Genomic DNA, 23,456 nt, shown 5'->3' on the forward strand with positions numbered 1-23,456 from the left:
GTATTGCAGAATTATAAAATAAGCAGTACATCTGTTCTGTGGCAGGTTGTAACTTCCTGCAGCTTCTAGAAGGAAATCTTTTCCACTGAAGAAAGTGTGGAATCCGTGGGACTATATTGGAGCATTTATGGCAACTTTGCCCCTGCCTTTCAGAGTAAGGAGAACCAGGGTTGACCCTATGCATAGGTGGTAATGTTTTGTCTCCCAATTCCTCTTGCCAGCTGGGTAGCTAGTGAAATTTGAGGAATGGTCTGAAATTTGGCAGCTAATATTTAATGAATTCTAAGAAATGCAAGGTCATGCATTTGGGCTGCAAAACCCCGAGCTAAATGGCACAGTTTAGGGGGTGAATAAATTTTGTGCATGAAAGAGGAGCAGGACTTGGGCGTAATAGTATATGATGATCTTAATGTGACAAAACAGGTTGAAAAGGCAATGGCAAAAGCTAGAAGGATGCTTGGGCGCATAGGGAGAGGAATGGCAAGTAGGGAAAAAGGAGGTATTGTCTTTGCATAAGACGCTGATGAGACCTCATTTAGAATATTGTATACAATTCTGGAAACAGCACTTTCAAAAAGATATAAACAGGATGGAGTTGGTCCAGAGGAAGGTACTAAAATGATCATTGGTCTTCAGCATAATGTGAACAGAGACAGACTTAAAGATCTCAATATGTATACTTTGGAGGAAAGGTGGGAGAGGAGAGATATGATAGTGTTTAAATACCTACATGGTATAAATGCGCTTGAGGTGTGTCTTTTTCAGTTGAGACAAAGCTCTGTTATGAGGGCATAGGATGGAGGTGAAAGAGGATAGATTCAAAAGTCAGCCCTGAAAATACTTTTTCATGCAAAGGGAATGTTTGGAACAACCTCTCGGTGGAAGTGGTGGAGATGAGTGTATCTGAATCAAGACAGCTTGGAACAAATACACTTCCCCCTCTGTATTCGCAGGGGTTAGGGGCAGAGCCGGCCCGCTAATATTAAAAAAACTGCGAATAATATTCGGGCTGGTTCTGCCCCCAACCCCCGCTTCCCCCAGCTATTTTAAGCCATGAAATCTCCCCCTTAAGCCTTACCCGGTGGTCTAGTGGGCTTTCAGGCAGGAGCAATCTTCCCACACTCCTGCCCCATGCAGATCGCTCACAGGAAATGGCTGCCTTGAGCTCCTGTAGTCTCTCGAGCCATTTCCTGTGAGCAATCTGCATGGGGCAGGAGCGTGGGGTGATCGCTCCTGCCCTGAAAACCCACTAGACCACCAGGTAAGGCTTAAAATAGCCTGAAAAATGAAAATGCATTTTTTTGCTTTATGTTCAAATCTATTTTATTAAGCAACAGTAAATACAACAGCAATAACAAACATGGTATGCATTTTCATCAAACACCCGCGGAGGACTGGACTCTTATGACCTCCCCGGACCCACCATACCCCCACCCCCCAACAAAGAAGCCCCTACCCCCCACCCACCCCACCCCATCCCCCCACGGATACCGAAAAACTCGTAAGCAGGGAATAGCAGAGACACAGAGAAGCACAGTTTCAGAGGTGGAGTCTATTCAAGACCCTGCTACGACTCTCAGGAGCCAAAATGTTCAAATATGGAGTCCAAGTGCGAACAAAGTCTCTGCTCTGGCGTTGAGAAGAATGAGCCAAACGGGCCTCCCAACCCATAAGTTCATGGAGACGATTCCTCCAGCACCAGAATGAAGGTGGTTCAGAAGACAGCCAGCAACACAAGATACATTTCTTCCCCAAAATAAAACATTTACTAAGAAATAATTTTTCATAAGAATTATACATATACAAGAATGAAAAATGGGCAAACAGCATAGACTGCACGGATACTGGCACAGGGGTCCGCAACAAGCCCTGTAAAAAGGAGGCCATCTCCGTCCAGAAGGTCTGAATCCCCTCACAACTCCAGAGACCATGAAAGTAAGAATTCACCTCCACCGAACAGCGGATACATAACTGAGTATAAATACACCCCATATGGTGAGCCTGACTTTGGGAAGCGTATGCCCGCAGGACAGTTCGAAAGTGACATTCACGTAGCTCAGCACTATGTACCAAGCCCGCAGTTCGATTCAGGGTTTTTAACAGGAAATTGTCCCCCAAGTCTCTACCCAAGTCCCGCTGCCATGCCTCCAAAATACCAGGGAAAACCCTAGGCGGGCTAAGAGCCAAAGTCCGGCCATGCAAAGCAGATATAGAGACCCTAGTATCAGGATCCGCAGCCAAAAAAGTACAGAGCTGGGTCCCAAAATCCCCCTGCAAGGAAGTCCCCTGAAGGGAAGCCACGTAGTGACTGAGTTGACAATAAGCAAATGGAAGGCCAATCTCAGGGACCCGCATTTGCCTGAAGCTCCCGAAGTAAAGGATCCAAAGATAGCACAAAAAGGAGCGGAGACAAGGGACAGCCCTGGCGAGTCCACCGTCCAATAGGAAAAAAACCCAAGCAAGTCCCATTAACTAAAATCCGCGCCTCTGGATCACTATACAGTGCCTGGATTGCACCAAAAAAGAAGGGGCCTAAACCGTACGTCCTCAGCACCGCAAAAAGGTACCCCCACCGCACCTTATCGAAGGCCTTCTCTGCATCAAAACTGATGAGCATGGCGGGGCTACCGTCCTGTCCCACCCGTTCTAACGCCAACAAGATGCGCCGGATATTCTTAGCCACCGGCCTATCCCGCACAAACCCCACCTGAGAGTCTGAGATCACCGATGGCCACAAATCCGTAGATACGGAATTTGCGAATGCGGAGGGGGAAGTGTATGTCGGCTCTCTAAAGAAGAGGAGGGGATCATGGATAGCATGGTTGGGCAGACTATATAGGTCATATTGTCTTTATCTGCCTTCATTTTTCTCTGTTTCTATTTTTCTGTGGGGTAGGTAAGGAAAAGCACTGACACTAGCAGAGACGGGAAGGATGAAACCCCAAATGATTCTCTGCATCTGACCCCACATCCAAACAAAGAAAATAAGAAGGAACAGAAGCACTGGCAATTTAGATGTAAAGCTTTGATAAAGAAGGCTAAAAGTGAATATGAAGAAAAGCTTGCCAAAGAGGCAAAAACTCATAATAACTTTTTCAGATACATCAGAAGCAGAAAGCCTGTGAGATAATCTGTGATGAAATTTAATGTGGACAAATGCAAAGTGATGCTAAGCTCCACCTTAGGATTCAGCACCCCAGATAATGTTATTACACTGAAATCTTTCCAGTCTGTGGCTGTGGCAAAAAAGCAAACAGGATGCTAGGAATTATTAAGAAAGGGATGGTAAATAAGACCAAGAATATTATAATGGCTCTGTATTGTTTCATTGTGTGACCTCACCTTGAATTCTAGCACAGAATGGCGGAGCCTATTCATGCCTTTTTGTTGATGTAAAACATCACCACCTGAATATCTGTCTGTACCAGGGTGACTTTCCCCAAAAGCAGGATGACTTAGGCTCCCTCTTGATGGTATTGTCGAAGGGTTTGGGGTACAGGGGCCTGTTCCTTGACGGGAGGGCTTGGGCTCCCTCCTGCCGGTATTGTCGGGGGGTTGGGGGAGTGGATCGCGATCACAGGAGAGATTAGGCATCTCTCCTGCTGCGATCATTGTGTGTGTGTGTGTGGGGGGGGGGGGGGGGGGGGTAGGGGATTGGATTCTGTAACTGGTGTTGTTTTTGACAGACGCCGGTAACAGAATCCAGCTTTTAGGTGAAGGACTGGCCCCTCCTTCGCCTTAAAGGTCTTGTTTTGGGTGTTTGAGACTTGGGCAATTTTTTGGTTGATAATGTGTTTTAAGGTTAGACATAGTGGTGGTCTGGGCGATTAAACTGCTGAACGTAGAGGTAGACAAAATTCTTTGTCGCTTCACTGCGCCCTCTTGACACCAAAACCCCACTAGACATCAACAAACATAATTACCCCATACAGCCCACCATTAAAATACTGGGTGTACCTCTGGACCAATGCCTCACCATGAAAGATCAGGTGGACTCCCTAATCATAAAGAGTTTTTTCACCCTCTGGAAACTTAAATCCATTAAAGCATACTTTGATAACTCTGCCTTCAGAATCTTGGTACAATCCCTCGTATTAAGTCAACTCGACTACTGTAACATCGCCTACTTAGCAATCCCCAAAAGAATATGCGACGATTACAACTAATGCAAAACACTGCGGTCAGACTAATCTTCGGTCTAAAGAAGTTCGATCACGTGACGCCATACTTCAAACAGCTACACTAGCTGCCGATGGAAGCTCGTGTAAAGTTTAAGTTCGCCTGCCTCTGTTTTAAAGTTTTCTAACCCCTAAATACATCACTGACCTATTCTCCTTCTCAGCCAACAAACACAAGAGAAGCTCCCACTCGCACTTCGTTTCTCCCCGGTTAGAGGATGCAAACTAAAAAACACCATGAGCATCTTCTCTCACATCAGGCTGCTCTATGGGGTAAAGACCTAGAACAATTCCTATTGCCCACCACTTATGAGGTTTTCAGGAAACGCCTCAAAACTCACCTATTCCTGAAATACCTAGACAGCTGACCCACTTCCCTCCTTCCCCTCTCTTGCCCTTTCTCCCCTTTGTTCCCACATCCCTTAAGTTAACTCAACTTGTACGTCAACTCAACTTGTACTCCACTAATCTTCTGTAAACCGCATAGAACTTAACGGTATTGCGGTATATAAACTGTTATTATTATTATTAGACCATTCTCAAAATAAAAAACAACAAAAATCTCATTTTGGATGTTTTTTTTGAGAATGAACATTTTCTCTGCTGCTACTTTCAGGGTTTAGTGGCTTAGGCCAAAAGAGGACTTAGATTTTTTTTTAAAATTATGCCCCTCTATGTTCATAAAGATTCCTAGCAGGGAGGGTGAGCATGCCTTGCTATTTTGTTTGAGCTTTCTATTTAACAGTCTCATCCACGTTCAGACTTCAAGGGATGCAAAAAACCCAGATTTTCAGGATATCTTTAATGAACATGCACGTGAAATTATATGTAAATCTTTCTCATGCATATTCATTAGGGATATCCTGAAAATCCAGCCTGTTGGATAATGTTTTAGAATTTTTGAGTAGATCAATATGAGGAACTGTTAGACCAGGGGTGTCAGTCCCTCCTCGAGGGCCACAATCTAGTCGGGTTTTCAGGATTTCCCCAATGAATATGCATGAGATCTATTTGCATGCACTGCTTTCATTGTATACTAATAGATCTCATGCATATTCATTGGGGAAATCCTGAAAACCCGACTGGATTGTGGCCCTCGAGGAGGATCTTTGACACCCCTGTGTTAGACTATCAACAGACTTTCTTTCTCTATAAATCTTACCATATAAAAAAAAGTTTGATTCTTAATATCTCACTATCAGGCATATTGTAAAATACAATTCTCTGCATAAAAAAATACTCACAACCTACAGCCAATGTACCAAAACTCACAAAGAATGAACCATAAATATGTAGTGGGCCCTAGGATGGGAAAACTAAACAAGCTAGATTATTACAGATCCCTACATAGAAACTCCATGCTAACAGAATACCCAGTTTTGCACATACATACACAGACCCCCCTGACCCCGCCACTAAACAGAAATTAAGTAACCACAAATGAAAAATAGAAATAGACAAATATTAAACTGAAACCCTAAGAATTCAGACTCTTGCTTTAAGTACTACACCAGAAAACTAGATATATTTCCCCATTTGCAGTACAAATTATGAAAATGATGTTGATAAAAAGTTTTAATCACAAATGTTTTTCACAGATAAAAGCGATGCAGGCAATACAAAATCAATTCAAATGATACACAGCAAAGATTGGTGTTTCGGTTGAAAAACCTTCCTCTAGTGTCTGATGGAAGTATACCACAAAATTTTAAGTTTGCATTGAGTCATCCAAATGTGTGTGGACAACAACGTGGAATGTCCTCTCACACGTTTACCAAGTTTTACAGAGTAGGGGTGGCGGCAAGACAGGACTCTGCCTTTGGGTCCTCGGTCTTATGGGCCGGCGCAGCAAGACTGCCCTACCTTTTTGGGGACTGTTTTTGTACATCCCATCCGTCTGGAATATCTCATGTATTGCACTGGAAAAAGAGATTATGCACTTACCCTGGTAAGCTCTTTTTCAGTAGATAAATAGACATTCTACAGTCTCACCCTGGCCTTCCTGTGCCTGCCTACTGTTTCAGCCTGTTTATGCTTCTCCAAGTTGTTTCTTGGATGCCTGTCAGCTCTTGGGAGATGGGAAGAATACTGTATACATGTTACTTTTTTCTGAGCTCCTTTGAGGCCTTTGTTGGCTGTTTGCAGCTGATGTTCTAATGTTACTTCTCAAGAAGAATGGTTGTTGTTGAACTTGATTGCCATGGGTGTCTCTACTTCACATTTATTTAGTGGTTCTTGGTACTTGGGTACTAACTGTAGGTGGAGCTAAGGAGCCCAGTGAAGTACAGCGGAGGCACAAGAAAAGATCCAGAGTGAATTCTTTTTGCAGATGGCACATAGCCATGGGGACACTACTCATCTGTCTAGAACAGGGGTGTCAAAGTCCCTCCTTAAGGGCTGCAATCCAGTCGGGTTTTCAGGATTTCCCCAATGAATATGCATGAGATCTATTAGCATACAATGAAAGCAGTACATGCAAATAAATCTCATGCATATTCATTGGAGAAATCTTGAAAAGCTGACTGGATTGTGGCCCTCGAGGAGGGACTTTGACACCCCTGGTCTAGAATGTCTCACCTATCTATTGGAAAAGAGCTCTCCGGGAGTAAGTACATAATCTCTTTTTTATCTTTTGTTTGGAAACAAAGGCTTTTGATTGAGTAGATAGAAATCTTGATGATAGAAACAGAGTACAGGTGACAATATCATTTTTCACAGCTCCTTTAATGAGGTATTGCACAACACTGATATGGACGGGGTAGGTTTTCCAAACTACCACCTGTTGGAGTGAGGTCAAGGTCTTCCCTGCTGCCAAGAGGCTGAAAAGTGAAGTTCTGCAGAAGGGTAGTCAAGATCAAGAAAATTTCCATCCGAGCCAAATTTTCTCCAGGACAAATCCGTTTTCCTGTAGGGAGAACAGCAAGAGGATTGGAAAAGTAGAAACAAAAAGGTTTTTTTTTTTTTTTTTGGGGGGGGGGTTTGTGTTTTTTTTTTTAACCATTCTGTGCATTGCTATGTTGAGATGAAGTATTGTAAACATGATGATGTTGTGTATTACATTTTTATGTACATTTTGTTGTACTCCACTTTGAACTATGGACATGGAAAACCCGCCTTGGGTGAATTTCTTCACAGAGGTGGCAAATAAGGGAGGGATTCATCAAGGGGCACTAACCGATTTAGGGCTCCTTTTACTAAACAGCGGTAGAAGTTTCTACTTTGGGATGGTGAGGTGAATGCTTTGACACTCATAGGAATTCTATGAGCACTTACCTTGTCAGCCCACGGTAGAAACCTGTACCGCCGTTTACTAAAACCAAGCGTTAGTGTTTGCTAACTGATTTAGCCTATTATATTCCTATGAGTGTCTTAGCATTTAGTGCAAACTAAATTGGTGCCGCTTGATGAATTCCTTCTTAAATCCTAATAAATAAATGTGAAAATAAACATGCACTCATACAAAATCAATCAATCATTAAGCAAGTCTTAAATAAGAAATTTGGACTTAATGAACCTTTGGACTTCTCTCAAACCAGCCTACTTTCACAAATTGTGTATAGCTATCTAGATACAACTTTGAGCAAAAAGGCAGGGGATATATTTTCAATTAAATAGATGTGTTGGCATTTTAAATTGTTTCTCTTTCTCCTATCAGAATGATTCGTCAGTCAACATATTCCAGTTTTAAAATTTCCGATTCCCTTTTAGGCCTGGTTTTACTAAGGGCTCCTTTGATCAAGGCGCGCTATGGGGGTTAGCGCGTCGGACATGTCATCACGCGCTAACCCCCGCGGCAGCCTAAAATCCTAACGCCTCGCCAATGGAGGCGTTAGGTACTAGCGCGGCAGGCGGTTTAACACGCGGTATTCCGCGCGTTAAACCGCTACCGCGCCTTTGTAAAAGGACCCCTAAGATGCAGAGCTGGCATACTTCCAGGATAAAAAGGTTTTACTCGTGTATGCCTAGACTGGTGATTCTCAACCAAGTTATGGCACAGCTACCCAAACAATTTGGCTGTCAGGATATCCAATACGAATATACATAAGATATATTTGAATGCCCTCAACTGTATGCAGATCTCTTATGCATATCCATTGCTCATATTCTTTAAACCGTACTACCTGGGTGGTCCTGGAGGACTAACTTGATAACCCGTCTATCACATGAATTTATGATAGAAGTCACAGAGTAAAAAAAAGTTCTAAGTTATGGACTAGAATATGAAACTTGAGGAATGTTAAGAGGGTTTACATGCAGATATGAAATGGCATTTTACCAGCAAAAAATGCCATCAGGGCATCATTTCTTTTTACGCAGCCATTCTGGTCTAGGAAGTTTCCAGGGTTGAAATCTTCTGGTTTCTCATACTGTGTTGAGTCACAATGAACCGATCTCAGCACAGGAATGACAGTGATGTCCTGAAAAAAAAAAAAGAAAGTAACATCACTTCACTGCAAAAGGTCAAAATTAAGCAAGATGACCTCTGTGTAAAGATAAGCAGATAAATTATCTGTAATCTTTATGCCTCATTTTCTGCCACGCCCTCTCTTTTAGTAGATCACTGAGAAATATTTAACCATTTCCAAGGAGCAGTAACAGTGTGTTCTCATTATTCATGTCAGTATAGCCCTGAGAATTTCCACGAACCGTGAATTCATGAATAACAAAACAATGCCTCCAAGGGAAAATAGATGTAAGTTTTCAGCCATACATATGGTTCCTTAAAACCATGGAAAGAGAATAATGAATCCTATAGGTAAAACAGGGTTAGGCTCCTGCATGGGACAATACTTGACAAAAAACATAGAGCATTCAGAATGATGCAAACATATTTTTTTATTTGCAGTAGAAGTAACATAAAAAAAAAAAATGCACAGAACAATGCTGGTAAATAAATACCATACAGTATTTCACCATCACGGGCATATCGTGCTGCTTTGCACCAAGATTCTTGATGTCTTAAATGTGAATGGTTAGATGCCACTCTGTCTCAAGATTTTAAGATTTTGGAAGCACCTGCATCATGATGTTTCACAGCTTTGGCACTTTCGTTGCTCGCCTCATCCCAAATTGCTATTTTCAGCCTCAATTCTCACTCATCCTATCCCAAAGGGACTACGGAACTTTTTGAAGAGAGCCTTGTTATTGGGGAAGAAATCAGTGCTGTTGCATGGGTTAGATGCTGAACCTATCACAGTGGCTCAAAGGTGCTCGTTGATGATTCATCAATTGAAGATGCAATGCATGGATGTCCCGAAGATGGACTCTGTCCAGGGGCGTCAATTGCAAGCCATTTGGGAGCCCTTTTTGGCCTCCTTAACTGTATATGCTCGCAGCAATGTCTTGAATATTTGACAGTATTGCTTCTTATTTGATATGCTCTCACCTCACTATATATCTTTTCTTTCTGGGAACAACCCTATATATTTTAATTTTTTATTTTGGGTTAAGGGTGGGGGTGTTATGTATCTGGAAAACTTTTGGCCTCCTGACTGTTTTGCTGTTGTATCAAGCTATGTTTGTATTGTTCCATTTGACCAATAAAAGAGATTTGAGATACCATATAATATTGTACAACAACAGTAAGTAATTAGTCTGCTCATCAACTGTACCACTGTTTTCTCACCATTAGGACAAAACAGTGCAGAACTAGAATGCTATGGTGTGGAGTAGAAAATGAACATATATAGTGTAAAGACACAGTAGCATTATGAAAACATTGCTTGGAAAAAAAAAGCTTTTTACAACAATTATAGGTATATACTGTACTATATTATATCACGCAAGGTCAGCAAAATCATAGATCCATTTCCAATAAGCTATTTAAAATGATTAATAAAGTTATCTTCCCCAATTTATATATAAACCGAGACCACAATTTTGGACCATTTTTTTTGGTTCAAAAATCTCGGTTTATATTCAAATATATACGATAAATTAAATTGAGATATGTTGGATTAGACATCACACTTGCTTTTTTTTGTTGTTTCTACAGTAAGGTGAGTCTTTTCGCTGTTCTGTTGGATTGCTTGTAAAACAAGCCAGTCTCATCAACAATGAAGACCTGCTCTAGTACATACCCCTTTCCTTCTGTTGCGCTTAGTAGGTATTTTTCATAGTTTATTTATTTGTATCCCACTTTACACCAAAGTGGGTCACAACAAATACATACATAGTTATAATTATGACAGTACAAATGCAACAGAACAATCACAAACAACAAAGGCAGAGAAGTGACCAATGCCCCATCATACGACCTATAAATCAGGCCCCATACTTCATTGTACACAAAAGATGTCTTTTTAGTAATCTTTTGAAATTTGCCAGGTTTTCCTGTTGCCGTATATACAATATACATGGAGAGAATCTCCCCACTCCCCGAAAAAGTAGGGTGAGGGAGAGAGACAACCCAAACAACACACTACCACAATGCAAAATATTGATAATAGTGGAAGGGAGCCCTCAGTCTGAGCAGGATAATTGCACACATGCGTACTTATAGCTTTCTAGGGTTGTAAAATGAAAATGGAAAAAAAATAATGATGCAAAATATTTTCATAAAATCCAAAATCTTATTTTTTATTAGATATCAATATTAGATCATAAGAGTACGCAATTAATTTTATTAGCAAATCAATTGAGTATCTTTTGCATCAGAGAATTATTACAGAAGCCAAACGCTGGCCTTGCTCCTAACAATTCCAATGTTTTATCAGTTACACGTCCATATATATCCTAAATGACGACATTCCTTCGTTACAATCCATCTGCAGTCTAATTGGTTCACATTATTTATTCCCATATAAGGCTAGCTTCATATAGGCGTGTCACAAATTACATTCTTATATCTAAAAAAGTTACATTCTCACATTAAGCTTACATATTTTATAAAAAGAAGAAATACATAGATCAATATTATAATACACTTACAAAACTCCTCAGATTTTATATTCTTTCCTGTAAATGTCAGTGTTCTTTTCTATTCTGAGATCTCTGTCTCACAAAGACTGAACAAAGAAAAGATGGAAAGGAGCAGGTACCCCTCCCATCAAGGTTCTACGTAGAAAAAAGTTGCTCTCCAATGAAGTAGAAAAAGTTGCTCAAGGTCAGAGGTCAAACACCATCTGTTGCCTTATCAGGATCTCTTCAGGATTTCAGATATATGAAGATCAAAATAAACTATATTCCTAATCTATATGTTTTGTTAGTTTATATTCCTAATCTATATTGGTTGTTAACATATTACCTATAACTACCTAAGTAAATTTATATTATATAATTTTTCCTAACTTTCTAATAGCTAACTTTGGATCAATTCATACCATGATACACATGTGGTTTAGATTTGTCCTTAGCAAACTCAAGTCATGGTAAACCTAGGGCCCCCTGGTATGTGGATACCAGGTCAAAAGCCAACTCCTGTCTGCCTACATTTCCCTGAGGATTGGCCTAGTTCAGGCTGGTCACTCTAACACAAAGAAACTCTATAAGAAACCTAATCTTCTCATCTGGAGTACATTTGATATGGTAGTCATCAATCACAAAAATGTCTTAGCTTGCCTCCCTATATCCGTCAAGCACATGACATATATCAAATCCATATGGTAACTTAAAGTCCCTGTTTTTAAACTTTTTGTATTTCTGAATTAAACCATTTATATCACCACATATCACATTCAGGGGCCCCAAACATTCATAATTTCATTCATATCTTGGCCATTCATACTTCATACATTTTATATCTCAGTTTGGAATATGGAGTCTAATATGCTCTTCCTAACTGGCCTAAGCACATCTGTTATCTATTAGAACCACGAGGCTAAAGGCGGGAAGCTGAACAAAGAACAGAAACTATTCACTGGCACAAGATGGTGGCCGAAGACAGGACAGTTATAGTACACACAAAGAACCTAAACTGGACTCCATGTAGTCATGTAATCATGATTTCCACCATGATTTAGCTCAACAGCAAAGTACACAAGAAAACACCATTCTTTTCCTTATATTAATCTTTAGTGTGTTTTTTCTTCTGGCCTTAGCTACATTATATTTAAATGTTTTATTCACCTGTTTTTCGTACACTTCTATTTGGGCGCGGTCCTTAACTAACACAGATGTTTGTCTAACTAGAATTACCCAGAATCATACGAAAAACTGGTGCTACAAAAATACTGCACTATCATGCTTCTGACATCCATTCCAATATCGTCCCATAAACAGCATGCTGGCCACGAGCCACGAGCCACGAGCCACAACAAGTCACACAGCCTGCAATGGGGACACACCCCTAAAGCACCAACTGTCACAAGCATACACCCAAGAGAGTGTTATCTGTGAAACATCCCTGGGCAACCTTCATGTGCATTTTTGTGATAAACCAATACACAATGTGTTAAAGTGGGGCCTATACAGGAAAACATACTAGTCCTGGACACCTTCAGTCTTAACTGCTTAACTGTTGGAATCTGTAAATTTGCATGATCTCCAGAGCGCAGCTGTTGAGGCGGGATATGTGGCAGAATGCTATCTACTAGATACCTCGGTGCTAAATTGTGCACACAAAGATAAACCATTAACAACCGTTTTAATGTATCCTGTGCTCCAATTTGAGCCAGTGCAACATGATATAGGGCTCCTTTTACTAAGGTGCGCTAAGGCTTTAATGCGAGGAATAGCGCGCGCTACACCTTAATACCAGCATTGAGGTGGCATTAGTTCTAGAAGCATAGCGCGTGGTAATTTCCTGCGTGTGCTAAAAACGCTAGCGCACCTTAGTAAAAGGAGCCCATAGTATTCTGATACATGGTCACGCTTCCCCAGTGGAAAAAATGTCCGGACTATCAAATTCTGTGCAACCTGCAAAGCACATAAGGTCAAAGCAGGTATGCCTATAAGAACCTGTTATGCCTATGGCCAGGGGGTAACTGAAACTCAGCATACTACGTGACATGTCTCCTCAAGTCTGCTTATCTGACCTTCTGACCTCCGTGACCTGGGTGTTGCCAAAACAACAACAAAAGGACAGTAACACCAGATGGAAAGCTGGTTTCTGCAACAAGTCTGCTTATCTGCTATCCTGACCTCCGTGACCTGGGTGCTGCCAAAACAAAGAACAAAAGACCAGGACCGGGTGTGCCTGAATCGTAGTGAAGGACGCTGGTTACTGCAGGACCAGCTGTATAACTATGAATTCAGCAGCTTTCACCCTATATAAGGATGGGACTCTGCCCCTAACATTAGAATCCATTTTTCGTTGCAACCAAGGGACAGTCTCCCGTGTCCACCCACCTATCAATTGCAGGGATTCCTGATTGTGAAGGATGGTTGTTGCCTGGGATCACGGTGAAACTATTTTATTCTTATATATATATAATATTTTATTATTATATATATATAATAATTTTATTATATATATATTTTATTATTATATATATATAATAAAGGGTTATTGTTTATGCTTTTATATTGTCTGTGTGCTTTTCTGAGTGTCACTGATCATCCCATCTGACAGAAATAAATGGTGGAACATATTGGTACCAGAAGTGGGGTGATCAATGTGGTCAGAAAAGCTACCCAGAAAACAAGGGGTTGAGGAGCAGGCTCCCAATCCCTCCATTCCAGATTGGAATGACAGTATAGGTAAATTAATGGCCACTGAGTGGTCTGTAGAAGCAGGATTATGGGAATCCTGTACTTTTGGAAGTGGGGATCCACATGAATTATGTGCCTCCTTACAAAAGGTGAAAATATCAAAAGGAAAAGAGCAAGAAGGAATTTCTAGACAAGGATGGATGATTTTGTCAGCATGGAGGAATTTGCATGAAGCTAAACAAGAGTTACAATTGAAATTAGGAGAGCTGGAAAAGAAAATGTGTAATCAACAGCATGCCATTACAATGCTACAATGTCAGAATAAGTTGTTAATGGATAAGGTAGACACCTATCAAAATGTAACAGAAAAGGCAGCTGTGCGATGTGCACGATATAAATACAAGAAACGAAGGCGGAAAGTGAGTTACAGAAAAGTTAAAATCTTAATTTATCATCTGCCGGATGATTGGGATCCAAACAAACGATATGGGGATATTTGGGATTCAAATTCTAATAACAGTGAGGAGGATATATGTGTTGAAGGAGAACAGGCAGAAAGATTAGAAGCAAAGCCTGCGAGGAGACAAAGATTACAGGGAAATCTGCAGACAGGAGAAAATCTGACTAGAAATAATGTTATGGAGGATGTTACTCAACAGGAAATCATGGATATAATGGCACGCTTTACACAGTGGCCTGGGGAACCACTAATACAATGGGTAATTCGGGTTCAGGAGCTGGGCGCAGCAGGGATTATGTTGGATGCCACAGATGCCCCTAAATTTGTTCAAATTAGTCAAGAAGCAACAGTACAAGATGCTTTACGGGAGGATCCTTATCCTGCAAAATATGCCCAATGGTCTTTATTAGAGATAATTAGTAAGGGTGTCACGAGGCGATATCCACTTGAATCTGCTTGGCCCTCAAATGATAAAATTTGGTATACATTAAAAGATGCTCAAATGAGAATTAAGGAGGAGGCTATGAAGGTAGCCTTAGTAATAGGTCACGCTGACACATATATGTCATTACCTTTTACAGTGTCCATGAGAAATAAAATTATCAAGTATGCTGCACCGGCATACAAACAGGTAATGATAACTTTGTTGATCAATCAAATAGACAGGACTATTTTGGAAGCCTTAGAAGCGGTCTGACAGTTAGGAGATCGGGGGGACTGGGGACCTCAAAATACTTTTGATAAAAAGAGAAAAGGACAATCCAATTCAAACAGGGCTAATCGGGTGTCTCGGAGGAATATGCTTTTGGCATTAATACAAGATGGTGTAAAGAGGGAAGAAATAGATGGGAAAGATACAGGGACGTTATGGGGAATGTACAAAAGTAGAGGACTGGGAAAGAAATCTATGTCTCAAGCACAAGTGAACAAAGGAGAGAGGGAGGATATTTTGGTGCCAACGGCTCCTCCTGAGGAAACTGCTTCCATTCTTTATCCTGATTTAAAAGGGTGGAAGTGTTGGGAGGATCAATGATGTGAATGCCAAGCCTCAGTATTTGCCTGGACCAAATTAGAACAGCGTCCGCATGTAGAGATAAATATTTATTGGAAATCTGGGGAGCAAAAGGTACAAGCTGTAGTGGACACTGGGGTGGAGGAATATAAATATCAAGATTGGGGGGAGAATTATACAAGCGGTACAGGAAAACAAACAAACAAAAAAAAGATTTAAACATTGGACAATTACCAATTCATGAATATACTGTATTGATCAATGAGATTCCTTAAAATATAATAGGGATGGATATCCTAAAAGGGTTAACATTACAGCTTTCCGATGGAATCTATAGTTTTGGTAAATTGCCAGACATTCCTACGATCTCCACTAAAATTGTAAACATGAACCAATGCATTTTTACTATTCCTATAGTGGAGCAATGTCCAGAACAATTTGAATTCACTTGGCAAGGGAGGCAATATACATTTACCAGACTACCACAAGAATACTTACATAGTCCCACTTTCTATCACAAGATTATAGCAGAACATTTAGATAATTATACCTTACATGCAGGAGTAGAACTATCACACTATATTGACTAAGTGGGCAAAAGGACAAAGCTTGGAAATGGAAGAAGATAGAAAGGAGACCAGCAAAACTATAGAGCAATTAACTTAAGTTTCTATCTCTCTTTCTTTTAGAAGCTTAGCATCCAGACATGGTCATTAGAACCAATTTCACTGTGCCATATTTAAAATACTTCCAGCACTGTGACCTGATAGTGGGAATCCAATGGATACCGAATTTGTTTATGACTCTTTTGATTAACAGTGTGCTTATTTACAGATTAAATTCAACCCTGAATCATTGCCGATGGAAGAAAGCATGCTGGAGCTCTGTGTTTGTCTGTTTCTGTTATGTGTTGTCTGTTTTAGCTTATGGGGTACCCCAATAAACATCGCACATTGGCCATTTCCAGAGTTTTTCCACCCCTTCTATTAGTCCAAATGGTACCATATCCCTTTCAAAAAAAAAAAGATTCCCCCACATACAAGAAAGTTTCTTATGAAAACCATGCTCACAATGATTTTATGCTATGGCTCATACAGCCCAATTATAATTTAGTTAGGGGTTATATTATAAGAGGATATCTGAAGAGAAAAAATTAGAAAGCTTTATACCTGGTAAAATGGTGCTCATTGGTATTTGATATTTGTTAAATAAAATAAAAAATGGTCTCTCTTTATTTAACTTACCAGGTATAAACAGTGCAGTGCACATCTCTGACATAAATTATTTTGGTATTACCATCAGTACGTGTTTATGGTCTCTCTTAAGTGACATAATAATTATGTCCAGAACATAAAAAGGTATATTTTCTGAATGTCCTACAGAATACCTTTAAGTGCATTAGTGTTGTTTCTCTTATCTCAAACAAATACTACCTTACACACAAGTATTGTGTCACATGTTATCACATTCTGTACATAAAGTGGTTTTTCTCCTTTTTCTTTTTCTTATCTTCTCTTTTATCACTAGGGGTGTTTATTGTAACTAGAGCATTGAAGCTAAACAGTCATGATGAAATATTTTCCTTGGAAAATCACGTACTGGGAAATGTTATTCCATATAGACTTTCATCCCTTTGTGATAGAATTGGTCAGCTCTGCTCTCTTATTCTTATGATTTGGCTAACATGCTGGGTTAAGTGAAAATTTCACCAGATCGAGAAGATGATGACACGCAACCAGACATACAGTGCCGTGCCATGACGCTATTATGTGGCACCGACTTGGGAATAGAAGTGAGCCTATATCCTGCCGTTTCACATTAGGGCGGTCTCTGGGGGTGGTGCACTTGACTCTTACGTGAGTGAAGGTATGTGAGTGGCATAGCAAGCCTATTGAAACTGGAGCATAGCCAGACCCTAACCTAAGCTGCTAAGAAAAACGGGATACCAGATAACTGCAGTGATTGATGGTGAATATGAAGCTACCCTAAATGTATGTAAGCCATGAGTAAGAGCACAAATATAATGTTAATAAGATTATTAATTTCCATGATTCCCTATACGTGATACTTTCAAGTAAAATGCCTAATTAGCACGAAATATTAAGGAATGCAAGAATACCAGGTTTAGAACATAAGGAAATAATTTATGAATGGAAAATTAATTTTCCTATTTTACCTAAATGTAGAACCTGAGGTATAGTAAATACTATTGTTTCTGAAATACTGGCTGGCAAACAAGCATATTTTGGCTCCAGAGTAGCAGATGTATTTAGATGGGAAGGTGAATGGGTGCCAAATACTGTACATAATCATGAACTAACACTACGATATGATCAGTTAATGTTACATGTCGTCAATGATAACTGTGTTTTGTTTTTTATACCACAAAGAATTAACTTTATCTCATTGATTTAAAACCACACCCTTAGATACAAAATGGTGTAATTTTGAAATGAAACAATGTGTCCTTTTACGGTGATGCCTTTGACATTGGGACCCCAATTAGGGTTTCCCACTTATCATGGGCAACAAATAGATGAACAAAATAAAACAAACGTGTCATCTATGAACCATGTTCTTTACAACATACCTACAATTTGTGCCAATGGACCATTCCACCGCAAGGTTATACCTTTATACAAGAAATATCACATAAAAATGTTTGTGTTGCTAGCAGTACTGTTGAACTTGTGATTCCTGCTATTCAAGCTCCCTTTTCAGTTCATTCCTTACTCTATATTTTTGTTTAGCTATCCTTATGTTAACATTTCTTAATTGTGGGTTTACCTATTGTGTATACAAATGGACACTCTCTCCCTTTATTCGGATGACTTCTTATTCGGAGGTGCAGACTTGAGGATCCAGGGGTGGACTGTTATGCCTATGGCCAGGGGGTAACTGAAACTCAGCATACTACGTGACATGTCTCCTCAAGTCTGCTTATCTGACCTTCTGACTTCCGTGACCTGGGTGCTGCCAAAACAAAGAACAAAAGACCAGGACCGGGTGTGCCTGAATTGTAGTGAAGGACGCTGGTTACTGCAGGACCAGCTGTATAACTATGAACTCAGCAGCTTTCACCCTATATAAGGACGGGACTCTGCCCCTAACATTAGAATCCATTTTTCGTTGCAACCAAGGGACAGTCTCCCATGTCCACCCACCTATCAATTGCAGGGATTCCCGATTGTGAAGGATGGTCATTGCCTGGGATCATGGTGAAGCTATTTTATTCTTATATTCATATATATATATATATATATACATATATATATATATATATATATATATATATATATATATAATAAAGGGTTATTGTTTATGTTTTTATATTGTCTGTGTGCTTTTCTGAGTGTCACTGATCATCCCATCTGACAGAAATAAGTGGCGGAACATATAAACTGCCGTAATCAAGGCCTGATCAAACAACTGTCTGCAGAACAGTCTTAAAGGCACTACCTGACAATGCCAATGTTTGATTTCCACCTTTCAGGAAGCTCCTCTCTGATATGGAGCCTCTTGCCATCAAGTGAAACACTGTCAATTTTGCATCACAAAAGGAATTTTTCTGAAGTCAGTGTTGGACACAACTATACAAGTTCTCTTTCAATAATCGACTATAACAAGTGCATTTCCTCTTTTATTTCTGTGGCCATTAGATATTTGGATATCAACATTTGCCCCTGTTGCAGGCATTTGCCGAAACTTGACCACGTTGAGCTTTTTTTAACCTCAAGTGACTATACTACATTCAAATAAAGATATGATTACCATACTGCTGTTTTATGCGATTGATATCAACTCTACGTTCTGGCTGCAGTTTGTGTTTTTGAGTTTTGCCCGAGTTCAAAGAAGCGTGGGATGAACACTGAGGATCTAGAATCAGAAAATAATATTAAAAATTGAACTAAGGCCAGTACTGGGCAGACTTGCACGGTCTGTGTCTGTATATGGCCATTTGATGGAGGATGGGCTGGGGTGGGCTTCAATGGCTAGGAGGATGTAGATGGACTGGAGTAGGTTTTAACTGAGATTTCGGCAGTAGGAACCCAAGCACAGTACCGAGTAGAGCTTGGGATTCTTGCCCAGAAATAGCTAAGAAGAAAAAATTTAAATTGAATCAGGTTGGGCAGACTGGATAGACCATGCGGGTCTTTATCTGCCATCATCTACTATGTTACTATATGGCTGTAAATTGTTTATCATATGCAATTTAAAAAATACTTTGTTGACCATTGTTTGAATAAGATCCCTGAAAGTCAAACCGGAATCCATAAGAACTCCCATGTATTTTACCTCCATTGAAAATAAAACAGGTGTACCTAGAAGTTCAAGTGAGACCACCAGCATATCATTCCCTAGTGCCTTCCCAGCACACATAACCTTAGTCTTCTGGACACTCAACTACAACTTATTATAATCTATCTAGCCCTTTATTTTTGCTCCACCATCTGTAATCGCTGCTCTGCCCCAACAAAGTCACCATCAATGGGAAAGAAAAACTGTATATCATCTGCATAGAGTCTATAAGAGAACCCAAGACCCTGCTGCAACTTACAGAGTGGCACAAGATAGAGGTTAAACGGAGTAGCCAAAAGGGTGGATCCCTGCGTGATGCCTCTCTTGACCTCCCAACAGCAGGATAGGGATTGTTAGATTGTTCAGCAGCTTCATTGTCAGCTGAACCAGCCTCCCCAGAAAGGCTTACATTTTTTCATGAATATCACCTTTTAAAACACGCTAGCCAACCTGAACTAACAGAAATGGGTTTCAGATATTCCTAGCCCTGTGTGTCGTGTTTATAAATCTCTTTGGCATTCATCCTCACAGCAGTGCTGCACACTGTGCTTTTTTAAAATCCACCATTTGTATTACCCACAAATTAATCAGTTTCTCCATCTTTTCCACTGAGTCATCACAAACCACAGATGTTGTTTTGGAAATTTCCGGTAAGAATTCGCAAACAGACCAACAAATACCTTCCTCTTTTTGCTGGATGAATTGGATTGTGGATTGAATCGGATTGAACTCACAGCTAACATCAGACACAGACTTGCACAAACGAAGCCTGCTTAACATACATATTTTGTCACTAAGACACATCACATGTTTCTTTCTTTTTGGAGTTGCTGCTTGCAACTTACTCCCTGGATGCTTGGTGGTCATTTTCAAAAGTGAAAGTAAAGAAGGCTGATTTTTAAATATGTCTGCGAATATGACAAGGTACCCCATGAGCGGCTACTTAGGAAGCTGTGGAACCACGGGGTGGAAGGGAATGTACACAGATGGGTCAAACACTGGTTGGCAGGCAGAAGACAGAGGGTTAGAGTGAAGGGTCACTACTCGGGCTGGAGGAAGGTCATGAGCGGAGTTCCGCAGGGGTCTGTACTTGGACTGCTGTTATTCAATGTATTTATTAATGACCTGGAAACGGGGACAAAATGTGAAGTTATAAAATTTGCGGATGACATTAAACTCTGTAGAAGGGTTAGAACTACGGAAGAGTGTGAGAACCTACAAAGGGACCTAAACAAACTGGAGGAGTGGGCGAATAAATGGCAGATGAACTTCAATGTAGGGAAATGCAAGGTCATGCATATAGGGAGAAAGAACCCGATGTTCAGCTACCAAATGGGGGGATTAGTATTAGAGGGAAGTAACCTTGAAAGGGATTTGGGTATACTGGTGGATACAACAATGAAGTCAAGGGCACAATGTGCAGCAGCCGCAAAGAAGGCAAACAGAATGTTGGGTATTATTAAGAAGGGTATTACGACCAGAAGAAGTCATCCTGCCGTTGTATCGGGCAATGGTGCGCCCGCACCTGGAGTACTGTGTTCAGTATTGGTCACCATACCTTAAGAAGGATATGGCAATACTTGAGAGGGTCCAGAGGAGAGCGACACAAATGATTAAGGGCATGGAAAACCTTTCATACACTGAAAGATTGGAGAGGCTGGGGCTCTTCTCCCTGGAAAAGAGGAGATTCAGAGGAGACATGATAGAGACCTACAAGATCATGAAGGGCATAGAGAAAGTAGAGAGGGATAGATTCTTCAAACTTTCAAAACATATAAGAACAAGAGGGCATTTGGAAAAATTGGAAGGGGATAGATTCAAAACAAATGCTAGGAAGTTTTTCTTTACCCAGCGTGTGGTGGACACCTGGAATGCACTTCCAGAGGACGTAATAGGACAGAGTACGGTACTGGAGTTCAAGAAAGGATTGGACAATTTCCTGCTGAAGAAAGGGATAGAGGGGTATAGATAGGGGGCTACTGCGCAGGTCCTGGACCTGTTGGGCCGCCGCGTGAGCGGATTGCTGGGCACGATGGACCTCGGGTCTGACCCAGTGGAGGCGTTGCTTATGTTCTTATGGTGTGAACATATGAATAACGAGAACGCACTGTACTAATGTGCATTACAGAGTAAATTCTACATATGTTGCCTAAAAAAATTGGCGCTTAGCACTATTTGATAAACTGATTCTGGAGTTAAGCGTGGTTTACAGAATCATGTTACACCCTTCCTTGTGACTTACAGGTACAGGCATTTATGCCAATGAAAACCAGGCCTAAATGCTTGTGTCTTAAGTTGTGTGTAGATCGGGCATATTCTATAATAGTTCACTTGACTTTTAGAAATGCCCACCTCTGCTCCTCCCTTGGTCATGCTTCCTTTTGAGATCCACACACAAGAATTTACTTGTACCATTTTATAGAATACGCTTAGAAAGTTGTGCATGTAAATTCTAATTAGTGCTGATGATAATTGTTAATTGGCAATTATTGGTGCACACAGATTTGGGGTATAAGGGAATAATGCCTATTTGGCAGCTTGATCTTTAATGTAGTACTGTGAGACTACCACTAGGAGTCAAGTGGCAATATTTTAAACTTGGGGACCAATAGGACAGGAGCAACTGTTTTTTGTTTCTGCTGCCTGATCTCTTACTAGCCACTCACAGTAGGCAGTGTGGAGGGGATTAAGAGCGTTGGGGAGTTCTACTTGGAGATTGGGCTAGATTGGGTGTAGGGGTTATTCATTTTATTGGAGAGGGGAAGGTTATTTTATCCCACCACTGGACTTTTTTAAAAGACAATCTGAAATCTGTGTTACTAAAGCCAATAACTCACAATATTCTTGGCTGCAGCAAAACAAATTTATATTTACTTTCATTGTTAACATGTGGCACTGAGATACCACACATTAATTACTGCTGTGCAAAAATGTCTTTTTTAGTGCTATTAAAAATCCACAGATAAAGGACTTGTATATATATATATATATAAAAAAAAAAATATATATATATATATATATATATTCATTCAGCCTGGGGCAGTCAATAGTTTTAAAGTCTCTGACTGCTGGAATGATTCCAATGCAGATTCCAGGCACCAGCAAAGAACATCTAGGTCAACTGTGGACCTGGAAGTCATGCGGATGACACCAGTATTCAGTGCTGGCTCCCACAAAGCTAACTGGATTAAGAAAGGACTATGTGGTTAAGTGCCACTGAATGTTCCCTCCCAGCTTGCTGATTAGGATTAACCCATTGACTATCAACCTCATAGTGGCAGCTGCTAATTATAAAAGCCCTTTTGAATACTGACCTGATAGCCTTAAGCTGATGTACCAAGATGTCTAGCCAAAGGTTATAATGGGGTAGTCCCAAATATAGCTATATCTACTATATATCTATAGATAAATATACATATATATTCATCGATATAGATAAAAGATTTATGTGTTATAAATCCTTTAGAATATCAACCTCTCAAGGCAGTGGTCTTCATTAATATTTAATTTTGGACCATTTTGAATCCTAATGAATTGAAGGAGAACCACCAAACATCTTCCCATCAGGGTTGTGACATGACATCCATCCCTGCCTGGGATGGATTATAGGTATCATCAAGGAGATATTTCCAAATGCATTCTCTTCATCTACAGAGAACTGCCTTGTTTCTCAAGCATACTGTTCTTCCCTCCCTCCCAGCCCCAATCCACTTCCCTGTCTGTGAGCTTAGACAGACAGATAGAGAGTAAAAAAAAAAATTAAAGAGCATGGGGGCTGCTAGGAATCACTGTTGGCCCTCGGACCTTGCATTGAAGAACACTACTCTAAGGGGTCAACAGTCAAAGAAATTTAAGCAAACTGCTGCACAATTTATATTCTGCCAGAGCTGCCATGCTCACATTACCCCTCTCCTCA

At 40.4% G+C, this 23,456-nt stretch overlaps 1 pseudogene; it reads right to left on the reverse strand.

The window, feature by feature from the left end:
• Positions 1-6,785: 6,785 nt before the first annotated feature.
• The window catches only part of LOC117365917, a 94,288-nt pseudogene continuing 77,617 nt past the window's right edge, over positions 6,786-23,456 (reverse strand).

Source organism: Geotrypetes seraphini, chromosome 8 (assembly GCF_902459505.1).
Source record: "Geotrypetes seraphini chromosome 8, aGeoSer1.1, whole genome shotgun sequence".
Lineage (NCBI taxonomy): Eukaryota > Metazoa > Chordata > Amphibia > Gymnophiona > Dermophiidae > Geotrypetes > Geotrypetes seraphini.